The 15066-nt window shown below is 41.1% G+C and overlaps 1 long non-coding RNA gene across 1 annotated transcript; it reads left to right on the top strand.

Annotated features, from left to right (window-relative positions):
• Window positions 1-1475: 1475 nt before the first annotated feature.
• Window positions 1476-2597, top strand: LOC308074509. The gene is made up of 3 exons (XR_013932116.1): window positions 1476-1555; window positions 1748-1928; window positions 2522-2597. It is a non-coding gene; the product is annotated as an uncharacterized lncRNA (long non-coding RNA).
• The last annotated feature ends 12469 nt before the right edge of the window (window positions 2598-15066 follow it).

A 15066-nucleotide genomic window follows, 5' to 3' on the forward strand; every position in this document is an offset into this window, starting at 1 on the left:
AGTGGTTGGTGTCAGATTTGGGCAGTGTCCATCTTTAATGATTTCTTATTATTGTAGTGGAAGTGAGTCAGTATTGTTGTTTTCTCAGGGAATTTGTTAAGACTTCAGGCCTGTCCATGACAGGCAAACAGGCAGGCAAGAAGTGGAATAATCTCAAAGATCGCTACAAGGTAATCTGAACATCTGCAAAGACGCAGCATTCCTTGAGTGAAAGTGTTACTTGGGAATGTGAATAGTCAGTTTCACAGTGTAGTAATTAGAACCCTATTTCCAGGAGCATAAAGATCCACCATCTGGGAAAGGGGTAGAGCCCGGTGATGCCACAGCTGCCACCTGGAAGTGGTACAGTCAGATGGATGCTGCTCTCGGGGGGCAGCACTCAATTAATGCCCCCCTGGTGGTTGCATCCAATATCACTGCCACTTCAGGTGGCGTGGTCCGCTTAGCGACCTCTAGCCTATCAGAAACAGAGGAAGCCAGGGAGAGCCAGCCAGAAAAAAATGAAGATTTGCTGGAGTCCGAGAGAGAAGAGGAGAGGCACAGGGAGGACTTGAGAAGAGAAGAGGAGAGGGAAAGGGCAGCCACACAGCGCTCAGAGAGATATCTGGCTCTGTTTGAGAAACTGGTGGACAAAATGTAGTGAAATAATCATATTTGAACTGCTAAATATAGCAGATCTATAAGCTTGTTCCCCATCAAACAAAGAGTTGGCGGACCCTCTTTAGTAACTCTAAGAACCCCCTAGAGGTTCCGGACCCCCTGTTGAACACCCCTGCTGTACACAAACCTTCCTCTGTCTGTAGATCAGGGGTCTTCAATGTTTTTCAGGCCAAGGACCCCTATAGCTGAGAGAGAGATGAAGCAGGGACCCCCTACTACATATGTTGCAGATTAAACCTTTTCATAGATTTCATAGATAGATCCATGGACTTGTTTGACAGCACTATCATTGTGTAGTGTTGTGCTAGATTCATGTTAATGTGTATTTTCATATATTTAACCACTTGAACCATCAATACTTAGTAAACTTGACCTTGCGCTCTGTACTTGGTTTGCTCCCCCCTACACCAAACCTCTGCTGAAAATAGCAGATCTGCTATTTCCGGCTAATGTTCCTCTCAGAATAGGGATGCTAGGGTTCAAGTGGATAATGTAAAAAAAAAGTTCCTATCACACAAAGATTTGGTGGACCCCCCTGTAGTAACTCTGAGGACCCCCTAGGGGTCCTGGACCACCGTTGAAGACCTCTGCTCTACATGTAATCATGGTCTCCCAGCCATGCATCCAGTTCATCAGGAGCACTGATTTCATCAGCAAGCCTCTCTCGGAGACCGTTCCCAGACAGTTCCCTCTCAGCGCAGTCTGCGCCATCCTCCTCAACTGGGCCCGGGCCTTCCTCCTGCTCCTCCTCCTCGTCCAGGATATCCCCTGCTGCCTTGCAAATGTTGTGGAGTATTATATGCAGCCTGCGGCGATCACCTTTGGGGCAAAGATGGGCCTGATCTCCAGGGCCCGAAGGAAGATCGAGCGCCACCGTGCCTTCAGCATCCCAAAGGTACGCTCTACGATGTTGCGTCCTTTGGTGTGGTGCCGGTTGTACCGTGCTTGAACTTGGCCTGTGAATTCAAATGTACTTTGTAAATCTATTGTGTATTTCAAAGTCACCAAAGTACTCTCTCTCTGTGTGTGTGTGTGTGTGTGTGTGTGTGTGTGTGTGTGTGTGTGTGTGTGTTTTCTTATGACACAGGAAGAGCGTTCTTACCTGCCAAAGGCTTGCGGTATGGAGTCATAAGAGCCACAGGGTGCTGCAAGCACGGATAGCCTCCATCACCCAACAGGAAGTACCTTGCTGGTGGATACAGGGCCTGCTTGTAGAAGCGTGATCGCCGCATGACAAGGGCATCATGTACAGTACCTGGTTGGCCAATGTATGTTGAATGTTAATGTTAATGTTTTGAATAGCCAAAGAAATCTTAAAATGACAGTCTTAATCTGAATGTTTTAGAAAATGTTTGGATACAATTTGCATTGGCTATTGATTTCATGTTTTGTCCCAAAACATGCCTAGCATTACTTGAAATACGTGCAGCCTAATGTACAGGGTCCCCACAGTCATGAAATTCCCTGAAATATTTCATAATTAGAAAAAAACTTTTCCAGTCCTGGAAAAGGTTTTGAATTTATCAAGGGTCGTGGAAAAATATTTGGCTATGCATTGTTTTTGGCTATTGATTTTGTTGATAAAAAACATTTTCCAAAACATGTACATTACACAAAACATGTAACATAAGTTAGTTTTTCGCCAAACAGGTTGTGTGATTGCAGCCTAAATGTATATCGGACGTGACAAAAAGAACAGATTAAGAGAAGACTGCACAAGCCATTATCCCCAATGCAATCTTGCGCTCTCTCCCTCTCTAACCATGGAAGAGAGACGTTGCCTTGGAATAAAATTATATTTGATACACATATTTGAACACAAGCAGATTGCTTTAAATTATCGTATATTTTTTCTTGTCAGGAATCCAGTGGAGAGCCGCCCCACCCCGGCCGGGAGGAAGCTGATGACCTGGAAAAGACCGGGGAAGCTTCCTCCCGCCCCACATTCCTGGCCGCGAGGAAGCTGAGGACCTGGAACAGACCGGCGAGGCTTCCTCCCGAAACAAATCCAGCATATCTTCATTTTTTTTTCTTAGGTCGTGGCTGGCTTTCCCTGGCTTCCTCTGCTTTCGAAGAAGGGCTAGAGGTCGCTAAGCGCACCACGCCACCTGCAGCTGTGGCACCACCAGGCTCTATCCCTTTGCCTGTTGGTGGGTCTTTATGCTCCTGAAAATAGGGTTCTAATTACTGCACCCCGGCCGGGAGGAAGCTGATGACCTGGAAAAGACCGGGGAAGCTTCCTCCCGGCCCCCCCCCCTGCCCGCAATGAAGCTGAGGACCTGGAGAAGACCGGCGAGGCTTCGGCCAGGTAAAAGTGACCAAAATGAAAATGCACTGTGATATGTTAGCTTGTAGATCTGTTCTTTTTGTCAGGTGACACCTTTACTGTAGTCTATCTAGGCAGAGGCATTGATAGCACACATGTTTAAAGGTCAATACCACTTTGGTAGAGGCTAGGGTTGTGTAGTTAACGTGCCATGATGTAACTCCAAAGGTGGACAAGAAATCAAAAATAATCGCTCCAACACAGATACCCTGCAGCACCAGTGAGGGCAAAAGCTTTCTGTTGATGTAGGGGGGGACCATTCGGACGTGGCACCGGCAGCATGGCGCAATACCGTTCCCAGACAAGTCCCTCTCAGTGCCATCCCCCACCCCCCTGGCCGCGAGGAAGCTGAGGACCTGGAACAGAGCGGCGAGGCTTCCTCCCGGCTCCACCCCCTGCCCACAAGGAAGCTCAGGACGTGGAGTAGACCGGCGAGGCTTCGGTGAGGTAAAAGTGACCAAAATTAAAATGCACCGTGATATGTTGTTAGCTTGTAGATCTGTTCTTTTTGTCACGTGACACCTTTACTGGAGTCTATTTAACGTGCCATGGTGGACAAGATTAAGAAATCACAAATAATCGCTCCATTGATTAGAAATTTATCATTCTAAATATGCTCCTCATTGACTTACATTGTACATAAACATTGACATTATTATTAGCACATAAACGAATGTAAACAACGCTGATTCAGACGATATAGAACATCACCAAACCCAGTACTGTTTTGTTTATTCTAATAAAAATGTTAACTTCCTGTTGGTTTTACTAGTTGAAGACTGCGGATTGCCGTCTTGTTGAGATGCCATGTTGGCCTGCCTCTCTAGTGTTGTAAGTTTATCTAACTAGGCAATTTTTGTATTGGATAATGCTTTGTGTTAGTAATTAGCCTAGACTTGACAGTTTTGTTCTTATTAAAAATAGTAAAATCAACAGGAAGTTTCGATTTGCACTAAAAATACAAACAGTACTGGCTTTGGTGATGTTCTATATTGTCTGAATCAGCTTTGTTCGTTTATGTGCTAAAAGAGTGACGCGTGACAAGGGCATCATGTACAGTACCTGGTTGGCCAATGTAAACAGAAACCTGCCATTCGCATCACAGATACCCTGCAGGACCAGTGAGGGGAAAAGCTTCCTGTTAATGTAGCACTTTTTTTGTGGCAGTCTAGGGGGGACGATTCGGACGTGGCAACCGTCGATGGCACCGGCAGCATGGCGGAATACCGGATGTCCAGCTAGCCAGCGAAACTCGGCCCCCACCTCCTCCATGTCCTCGGGTCTGGGGAAATGAATCACTCTGTGGAGGAGCTCTGTCATCATTTCCTCCCAAGACCTTGTGGACCGTCCTGCAGATGGTGGAGATTGGCATCCCGAAGGCGTCTCGTGTCATCCTGTAGGACGCCCCACAGGCCAGCCAGTAAAGTGTCACCAGCACCTCAATTTCATGGCTCCATCCGTGGTCCTTCTCCCGGGGCAGCATATGGATGAGCATGGTCACACTCAACCTGGATAGCCGTAGGGCTGGTTTTGTGTCGCCACCGGCGAAGTACAGGGGACTGAGGAAGGGGACATGCTCATTCAATTGCGCATGATAGCGCACTGTGGGTTGGTCCTGTAAAAAAAAGAACATCATGTCACAAAATGGCAGATATACAAGCTCATAGTGCGGCACTGTGCCACGCTATGAGCTTGTAGATCTGCAATTTTTTTTAAACTCTGGGACAATTGTGCACATAATTTTTTTTTTTTTTTTTTAAATCATTGCTTCTGTGGGGGTCCCTGGAATAAAACGTTTTGAGATGGGGGTCCGCGGCCAAATGTTTTCTAAATCCTAACAGTATGTTGTATAAGTGGTACTCCAACTTTGCCATGTCAAGGGCCCACAAAATGATATGTATTTAGCCGCGAACCCCCATCTCTAAATGTTGTTCCAGGGACCACCCAGAAGCACAGATCGGAGTTTAAAATGTTTGCTTTAAAACATATATATATACACAAGTTTTGTTGTGCACAAATCTTCCACGATTTTTCAAAAAAATATCAGATACAGTAGACCAGCTCATAGTGAGCTTGTATATCTGCTATTTTTGAATAGCCAAAGAAATCTTAAAATGACACACAGATGCTTTCCCGGTCTTAATGGGTTAACTGAATTTTTTTAATGCTTGGATCTAATTTGCATTGTCTATTGTCCCAAAACATGTCTAGCATTACTTGAAATACGTGCCACCTAATGTACACAGGATGTCATGTGACAAAAATAGTAGATCTACAAGCTAACGCGTTGCGTCATACATTGTTGCCTTGTAGATCTGTTCCTTTTGTCACGTGACACCTTTGCTGGAGTCTATCTAGGCAGTGGCATTGATAGCACACATGTTTAAAGGGCAAGACCACTTTGGTAGGGGTTGGGGTTGTGTAGTTACCTTGCCATGATGTAACTCCAAAGGTAGTCAAGAAGAAAAAAAAAATTGCTCCCTTGATTAGAAATTGATAATTCAAAATATGCTCCACATTGACTTACATTGTACAGTGAAACAGCTCTCAAAGTCACTCTTTTAGCACATAAAGAAACAAACTGATTCAGACAATGATCCAGATCCAGTCCGGGTTTTCTTCTTAATAAAAATAGTTAATCAACAGGAAGTTGATATTTTTATTTAAAAAAAAAAACAGTACTGTGTTTGGTGATCTATATTGTCTGAATCAGCCTTGTTAGTGCTAAAAGAGTGACTTTAAGAACTGTTTCACTGTACAGTGTCAATGAGGAGCATATTTTGAATTCTCAATTTCTAATCAATGGAGCAATTATTTTTGATTTCTTGTCCACCTTGGACAGGTAACTACACAACCCAAACCTCTACCAAAGTAGAGGTTGGAACCCACTCCCACCTCACATCAAAGCCGCCCCCACTCTTGCCGTGTTCAAAACCCACCTTTTTAGACTCGCTTTCCCTGCTTAACCCAAACCAAATCTCACTTTCTTCCTCTAAGCCTTAGCCTTTTGTTTTTAGCCTTTTAACATCTTCTTTTTCTCCTAATAAAATTGTTTTTAAACTGTTTTGTAAAGCGACTTTGGGTACTAGAAAAGCGCTATATAAGTCTGATGTATTATTATTATTATTATTATTATTATTATTAAAGTGATCTTGCCCTTTTAAGATTATTGCACCATTGCTATACGCCTGGAATTGGGGCTAAATACTTTGGAAAAGTTTTGAAAATATTGCTTATATTGGCATAACTGATTATTTTACTTTTTTTAAATCTCATAGTGATTTCACCATAACATCAAAATATCAAGGTCCATATCACCCAAACCTACATTATTACATTATTATGTAATGAAGACCAGAGTTGCAACTGTACTTGGACCTATTTCTGTCTACACCACATCTCTTGAATTGCTGAAATCTTGCAGAATTATCAGACCAGAAAGCCACTGTAGCCTTATATGAAATATAGTGCTTTTCACTAATGACGTGTCCCACAGTTTATATAAAGGTTTATGTTTCACCATACATAAAGCTAGCCTTCATAGACATGACTCATGGGATATTCTGGTTTTGACTAATGATATACAATGTCACACAGATGAGGTACAGTACAGGTACTTTATTCACACTTATTTGTGTTTTATTTATGCTTACCAAGTAAACTGTGAAGTCTAGGCTAACTACTAACACAAAGCATGATCCAATACAAAAAATTGCCTAGTTAGATAAACTTACAACACTAGAGAGGCAGGCCAACATGGCATCTCTCCTCTGCCTCCTCAGCTCCATCCTGGCTCTCCTTGCACGGATTCTCCTCCTCCACTGGGCAGCCTCCTCTTCAGCCTCTAAATGCAGCATGCCTACAGCCACAGCAGCAACTACAAGACGCTTCTGGTCCATTTTTGTCCCGTTCTCACTTTTAAAATGCTTGTCTTTCTTATAATATCAATATAATATCTAATAATAAAATACAGTGATTTTGTTTGAATATGATGGAATATGATTAAGGATTACTGTGATTATGGTAAGCTCACATTTCATATCACACACACGATACAGTAAGAACTCCTGTAAGTTATTAAAAGTAAAAAAAAAAAAAAAAAAAAAAAACGTTTTTTAAGAAACGTTTATTTTGAATTTTTTTTATGCATGGGCAGGGACCACCTGCAATACCTTTGCGGACCACCAGTGGTCCGCGGACCACCGGTTGAAAACCCCTGGTATAGGCCTTCATATGCATATTTCTATACGCTTTTAAAAAAATATAACAGTAAATGGGATATTAACATGTATTTCTCTTTTAAAAACGAAAAGAGGCAGTGTTGTTTTATTTAAATTTTATTTTTTATAGAATGTTTTGTTGTAAACAGCACATTAAACTTATTTTATACTCCGTTGTACAAAAATAACGAGATGGTGACGTCATCGAGTACGCTGCCGTTCCAACTACCGTACTCCCGTTCTCCCGTCCTCCCGTCCTCGGAAGTACGCTGCCGTTCCAACTACCGTACTCCCGTCCTCCCGTCCTCCCGTCCTCGGAAGTTCCTACTTCCGAGGCGAACTTGCAAGTCTGAACTTCCAAGGACGCAAGTCCATGCTTCCCAAGTTCGGGTATTGAGAAACGGCCAATATATTTAAATGGATTCCTGGCTAAAAGGCCAAATAGACCTTAATACATTATAATTGCACTCTATAACTAAAATAACAAATGTAAAACACCTTAAATATTTTATTTATTTTAGAAACAGTTCATCTTTTACTCAAGAGGGGCAATGCCCGTTGCAAGTTGATGATGTTCTAAAATAAATAAAATATAAAATAAAATATATATATAGTTTCTAATTTTACATTTATAATTATAATGGCATATTTGGCTATTAGCCAGGATCCTTAAAAAAAAAGTTGTTATGTATAGCCTATGGACATAGCCTATGGACAACCAAAATCAGTTGGAAATATTTAATTTTGATGTGGTGTCATAATTAAATTTAATGTTGATATGGCACACATAATGACTATCAAGAAAATGAAAACATGGCACTTCATGACAAAAAGGTTGCCGACCCCTGTTTAGCCTATCTGCTGCAGCTGATTGAGATTGAATGATTATAAGATTTATAAGTGTTCTTTTGATTAATAAATATATGAATTGATTTTGATAACAGCATTATTAGCTGTGCATTATTGTTTGTTTGCAGTGTAGAGTCAACATTACCTTTTCCTTAATATTAAAATAATTTACTATGGCTGCTTTGAAGCACACACATTCACATGAAGGCAAGTATTCATCTGAAGAGTGTATTGAGCATTTCTAGAGGATATACATTTTCTACTCGGTTACTTCAGTAATGACATGGCGTGGTGGAGCCATGGTGTTCTCCCGCCATTCACCGAGTGAGAAATCCCACAGAACCCCCCGGTTTCTTTGTTAAAACATTTTTAAATCGAGTTGCCAATGCGTGACCCCCCCCCTGCTGGTCTATTGTGTTGGTTTCAGTGGTGGAAAAAGTACTCAAATGTTTTACTTAAGTAAAAGTATCAATACTGCAATGTAGAAGTACTCTGATACAAGTAAAAGTCTGGAATTAAAAATGTACTTGAGTAAAAGTACAAAAGTATTGGCATCAAAATGTACTTAAAGTACCAAAAGTAAAAGTACTAACATATTTGAAAATAGCAGATCTACAAGCTCACAATGCGATGCGACGCGTTGTGAGCTTGTAGATCGGCTATTTTCAAATAGCCTAGGTATGAAATAGGGCTAAAGTGGTTAATGATGTATGTTTTATAATGTAATAATTTATATCTATAAAGTAACTATTAACTAAAGTTTTCAAATAATTGTAGTGGAGTAAAAGTAGGCCTACAATATTTGGATCTGAGATGTAGTGGAGTAGAAGTAAAAGTACTGGACATTTGAAATACTCAAGTAAAGTACAAATACCTTAAGTAAATGTACTTAGTTACTTACCACCACTGGTTGGTTTCCATGAAAGACTACAAAGGCGACCCGTGAAGACGTCGCTGTGACAGAGCGGGAATTCTTTCTTTTTTTTTGTTGTATGAATTGAGTAGGCCAAGAAAAGGATTAAGGGTTTAAAATCCTCTTCCGCAGACCAGAACTGTAGCCTACTTTCCTGTGCTTTTTTCCCCCCAAACTGCTAATAAAGTATTCAATCAATCAATCAATTTGTAATACAGACTAGAGCATTGGTTCTCAAATTGGGGTCCGTGGGGGGTACCAGGGGGTCCCCAGCAAAATTAGGTTAATATAGTGTCACAATCATTTTAAACCACTTAATCCATATTTTATACGTTGGCTATTCAATAATAGCAGATATACACGCTCATAGCGTGGCACCGAGTGCTGTGCTATGAGCTTGTGTAGATCTGCTATTTTGAAAAATCTTGAAAATGTGTGCAATATATATATATATTTTTTAAACCGAACATTTAAAACTTTGTTTCTGGGGGTCCCTGGGACAAAACAATTTTCAGATGGGGGGTCCGCGGCCAAATATAGATCAATGTGGGGGTCCTTGGCACAAAAAAAGTTAGAGAACCACTGGACTAGAGAAACAAAGAGATCCACATGAGAAAGAGCTGCAGCACATTGTTTGGACTAATGTGATATTTCATGTAATAGGCTCTATGCACAGCAGCCACATTATCACTTACTTCACAGGTGTTACAATGATACTAATGAAGGCTCTGTTCCATTTAGTGTAGCACAGTGGTTTCCACGACCCCCACAACTCTGAGAGTGTACAAAAAAAAAAAACCCACCCTTGACCCGGAAGTCTTCAATAACTACAGACCCATCTCCAACCTGCCCTTCCTCTCCAAGGTGCTGGAAAAGGTTGTCGCCACTCAACTTCAACAACATCTCCAACACAATAATCTTTTCGAAACTTTTCAGTCAGGGTTCCGCTCAGCCCACAGCACAGAAACAGCGCTGGTCAGGGTCACTAATGACCTTTTGATGGCAGCTGATGCCGGCTCCCCCTCCCTCCTCATCCTCCTGGACCTCTCGGCGGCTTTTGATACAGTCGACCACAATATTCTCCTCAACCGTCTTCACTCCACCATTGGACTCTCCGACTCCGCACTACACTGGTTCACCTCCTACCTCACAGACAGAACCGAGCGTGTCTCCCTGGGAGGTGCAAGTTCCCGGACACAGCCTGTCACCTGTGGCGTCCCCCAAGGTTCTGTTCTCGGCCCCACCCTCTTCACACTCTACATACTCCCCCTTGGTCGTGTCATCAGCCGGCATGGGATCTCCTACCACTGCTACGCTGATGACACCCAACTTTACATCAGGACCAACCCAATCCACTCTGCCTCCTCGCCGTCACCACCTTCAACACCATCATCCACACTGACCACCTGCCTTGAGGAGATAAAGGCGTGGATGACTCAAAATTTCCTACAGTTAAACAGTTCAAAAACAGAGGCCATTCTAATCGGCACCCCACACCAGGTCAAATCATCCCCAATAACTAGCATCACTTTCTCCAGCCAGATCCTTTCCCTCTCACCCGTAGTCACCAACCTCGGTGTTAAAATGGACCCCCACCTGACTTTCGATTCCCATATCAAACACCTCTGTAAAACCTCATTTTTCCACCTCCGAAATATAGCCAGACTCCGCCCCACACTCACTCTGCCAGATGCCGAAAAACTCATCCACGCCTTTGTCTCCTCAAGGCTTGACTACTGCAACGCACTTCTCATCGGGATCCCTAGCAAGAGCATCCAGAAGCTCCAGTACATCCAGAACAGTGCTGCTAGGATCCTGATGAGAGTGCGAAAATACGAACACATCACACCCATCCTCCATTCACTACACTGGCTCCCCATCTCCGTCAGAATTGAATACAAGGTCTCCCTCCTCACTCATCAGTGCATTTACAGCAATGCCCCCTCCTACCTAAAGGAACTCATCAAACCCCCGAACTCCACCCGCTCCACCCGCTCACTCCGCTCCAGAAACTCAAACGTACTGGAGCCCCGCACAACACATCTCCGCACCATGGGGGATCGGGCCTTCTGCTCAGCTGCTCCTCGACTGTGGAATGCCCTCCCGGACCATCTGAGAGCACCACAGTCGATTGACACTTTTAAAAAGGGCCTAAAAACCTTCCTTTTTAACAAGGCATTTGCATAGACAGAGATGTAGTTGTTTTATCTTTTTAAACTTCTACTGTGCCTGCTGACTTGATCTGAAGTTTATTCATTTCACTGTTTTACTATTATTGTTGTTTTCTCTTTCTTTTTATGTTTTTTAATCCTGTAGCACTTTGAGATTTGTTTCAAATATAAAGTGCGTTACAAATAAAATTTATTATTATTATTATTATTATTACAAATGGAACCAACCCTTATACGGGTCCATTTGGTTAAAGCCGTAAATATCTTCTCTTATGGGGGTCCCTGGCATATCTTTTCAAATGGGGGTCCGCGGGCTAATAAGTGTTAATTTGGGGGTCCTTGACCTGAAAAAGTTAGAGAACCACTGCTCTAGTGTTTGATTCTGTAAATATGTTTTCTCCTTGCTCTCCCTGACCCCCCCCCCTTTCTTTTTCTCTTCCTGAAAACTTGCTTTCACAAAAACTAATTTCACCCACTTCTTCACCCTGTAAAGTAAAAATGTATTAAATGTGACAATGACGAGTATTGTGGTGCTCAAACAGCTCATCATTACCTATTCTGTGTAACTTACTTGACCACAGGTTTCAGCATGGCTTCCAGCAGTCTGCGTCCATCATGGTAGATCTCTGACTGTTGTTCCTCCTCTGGCACCATTGTTGTTGAGAGGCTTTTAAAAACCCCAAATAGTTCATCTTCGGTCCATTTTGATAGTCGATGTTTGAGGCAAGGTTCTACCAGCTGGGATCTGAATGTAGGCCTACTTAGTGACATTGTGCGTCCGAAATCTCACACAAAAATACTATTTTCATGCCAAATGAAGAGACTCACTGTTCTGTATGTCCCAAAGCTATAGTGGCTACTGTCTAGTACTGACCAGTGACTACTGAATGAAATAGTATCAAAAGAAAGAAAGAAAGCCCGTGTTTTGATTGGTGGAAAGTGGACAATAAAGCCCGATTCTAGCCATACAGAGTAGTGTTGCCATGTCTGCTTATTATAAGCGACTTTGGGCTTCTTTTTCTGTAAAGTTGCTTGTAAAAATGGGTAGTTGCATTTTTTTTAGCTTGTTTCTGAAGTGTAGTTGCTGATTTAGGCTTGCTTCCAAATGTTTTAATTATTATTTAAACCAGTGGTTCTCAAATATTTTCATAATGTTTTGTGTCAGGGAGCATTTGTGTTGTTAGAATGTTTCAAAAACATTCCAACAAACCAAATTTTTTTTGTCTTGAAAATAGTAGATCTACAAGCTCACAACGCGTCTTATGGCGAGACGTTGTGAGCTTGTAGACCTGCTATTTTCAAGTTTAAAGTGCTCATGTAGCCTAGTTGCTTCTGTGGGGCTTGTTTTCTTAGACCTGGTTGCTTATCTCACAACATATGGCAACACTGGTACAGAGACTAGCAGATCTACAAGCTCACACCGCGTAGCGATGGCGACGGGTGTGAGCTTGTAGCCCTATAGAGCATCGCAGTTCCCGCCCACTTCCTGGTTTTTCCTGGTGCCGGAAGGAAAAACTCAATGCATTTTTCCCATTGACATTTCCAAAAATATTTATATCAATTAATTTAAGCCTAGAATCAAGCCAATAAAACATGACCATCATCATGACCATAAAACGTTTTTTTCTGTGATTTTATTTTATTTTATATTTAATTATATGATATACTATATTTAATAAATACCCTTTGTTTTGCCGTTTTCAAAAAAAAATAATCACAGAATCAAACGTTTTATGGTCATGATGATGGTCATGTTTTATTGGCTTGATTCTAGGCTTAAATTAATTGATATAAATATTTTTGTAAATGTCAATGGGAAAAATGCATTGAGTATTTTGAGGTGGAACCCGGAAGGGGCGGGAACTGCGATGCTCTATAGAGCGTCGCAGTTCCCGCCCACTTCCTGTTTTTTTTGGTGCCGGAAGAAAAAACTCAATGCATTTTTCCATTGACATTTCAAAAAATATTTATATCTATTAATTTAAGCCTCGAATCAAGCCATCATGACATGACATGAATCATGACCATAAACGTTTGATTCTGTGATTTTTTTTTTGTTGAAAACGGCAAAACAAAGGGTATTTATTAAATATAGTATATCATATAATTAAATATAAAATAAATAAAAAATCACAGAAAAAAACGTTTTATGGTCATGATTCATGTCATCTCGTGATGGCTTGATTCGAGGCTTAAATTAATAGATATAAATATTTTTGGAAATGTCAATGGAAAAATGCATTGAGTTTTTTCTTCCGGCACCAAAAAAAACAGGAAGTGGGCGGGAACTGCGACGCTCTATACGCTTGTGCGACGGAGCATACATTACGCCGAGCTGAATGTCCCAGAATGCAATGCAGCAGCTGCGACAACAGAATTTATACCAGAATAATAATTAATATGGCGCTCAACGAGCAAAACCCCAACGCACCTCTATTAAACACATGCAGATATTTGTTGAAACAGATATGTAAAATAAACAAGGTTACCTGCTATAATTACACTTCTATTGAACACATGTAGATATTTATATGTAAAATGAACAACGTTAACTGATATAATAACACTTCTATTAAACACATGTAGATATTTGTTGAAACAGATGATTATGTAAAAATAAACAACGTTATATTTACACTGTCACTTCTATTAAACACAAGAAGATTTTATTGAAACAAATGATGTGTAAAATAAACAACGTTAACTGCTATATTTACACAGTGATGAAACCATGACGAGAGAACATACATAGGCTACTATGTTTAGTACCTCTGCTTTGTCACAAGATGGGGCACTTTCCTAACATTCCATGTGGTCATTGCCTAAGTCTGAAATGAAATGTAGTAGCCTACTTTATTACACAATAGTAACTATTGTTGTGTATGTATGCACTCAAAATATGTTGGAAAAACAGCATATCTATTTTCTTCATTGTTTTGGTACAGCATTCCATGTTTCAGTCACCCTCCTTTCTTTTACCTGCCAATAAAATAGAGGCAATGTGTGCCAAGCCATTGCTATTATATTATATGCATTGATTGATTGATTGATTGATTGATTGAAGCACTTTATTTAGAAAGACATGGAACAAGTACATGGAAGTACAGTTAACAATACATGTCCTCTAAACTGGATCGCCCATAAAAGCACAACGGCTTATTTAAAATGAGATCCCCATGCACTCAAATCATGATGACATTTAAGAAAACAGACAGATATACACTACTATGCAGAACATCATACAATCAACTTACAGGTTACTGGTATGAAAAACAAGAACAAGAGATATGTACAATAAACAGTTCGAGTAGGGGGGGGGGGGGGGGGTTAGGTTAAGACTTTGACAAGGGGATCCCTCACCATTACCAATGATTTGCTGTACTCGCCACACGCAATGCTTTTCAATGGATAATATTGAAGGTCTGAATAATAACCTCAAATCATTAGGAACAAAGTATATACATACAGTATGTGGTGTATTTGTGTACTTACAGTATATATGTGATGTCACGTGTTTATGTATTAGTAGTTATAGAATTTGAGTAGTTTTAGTGTACTTCACGTGGGACACAGAGACACAAGGATGTCATTCATTCTTCTTTTTGTGTCCATCTGCTCACTGTGTCCATCTCTTAAAGGACAACCATGACCTGTTCTGACCTTTTAAAATGAGATCCCTTGACTACAGCTGTGTACCCACCTTTCCATGCTAAAATGCCCTATAATTAAAGCTAGTCTATTGTTTTGGAGTTCTGTTTCATTTCGCTGTTGTGGACGTTTCGGCCGGGATGGACTCCATCCATTCATTTTAGATGTTTTAAAATAAAAGCATTGATTGTGACAAAGAAAGACTGACTTGTAAATTTTTCTCTCCATCCGAAAAAATATATGACACATACTCTCAACAACAATGCAGAATTTTACCAC

Source organism: Gymnoscopelus braueri (assembly GCF_963280865.1).
Source record: "Gymnoscopelus braueri genome assembly, chromosome: 19".
NCBI lineage: Eukaryota > Metazoa > Chordata > Actinopteri > Myctophiformes > Myctophidae > Gymnoscopelus > Gymnoscopelus braueri.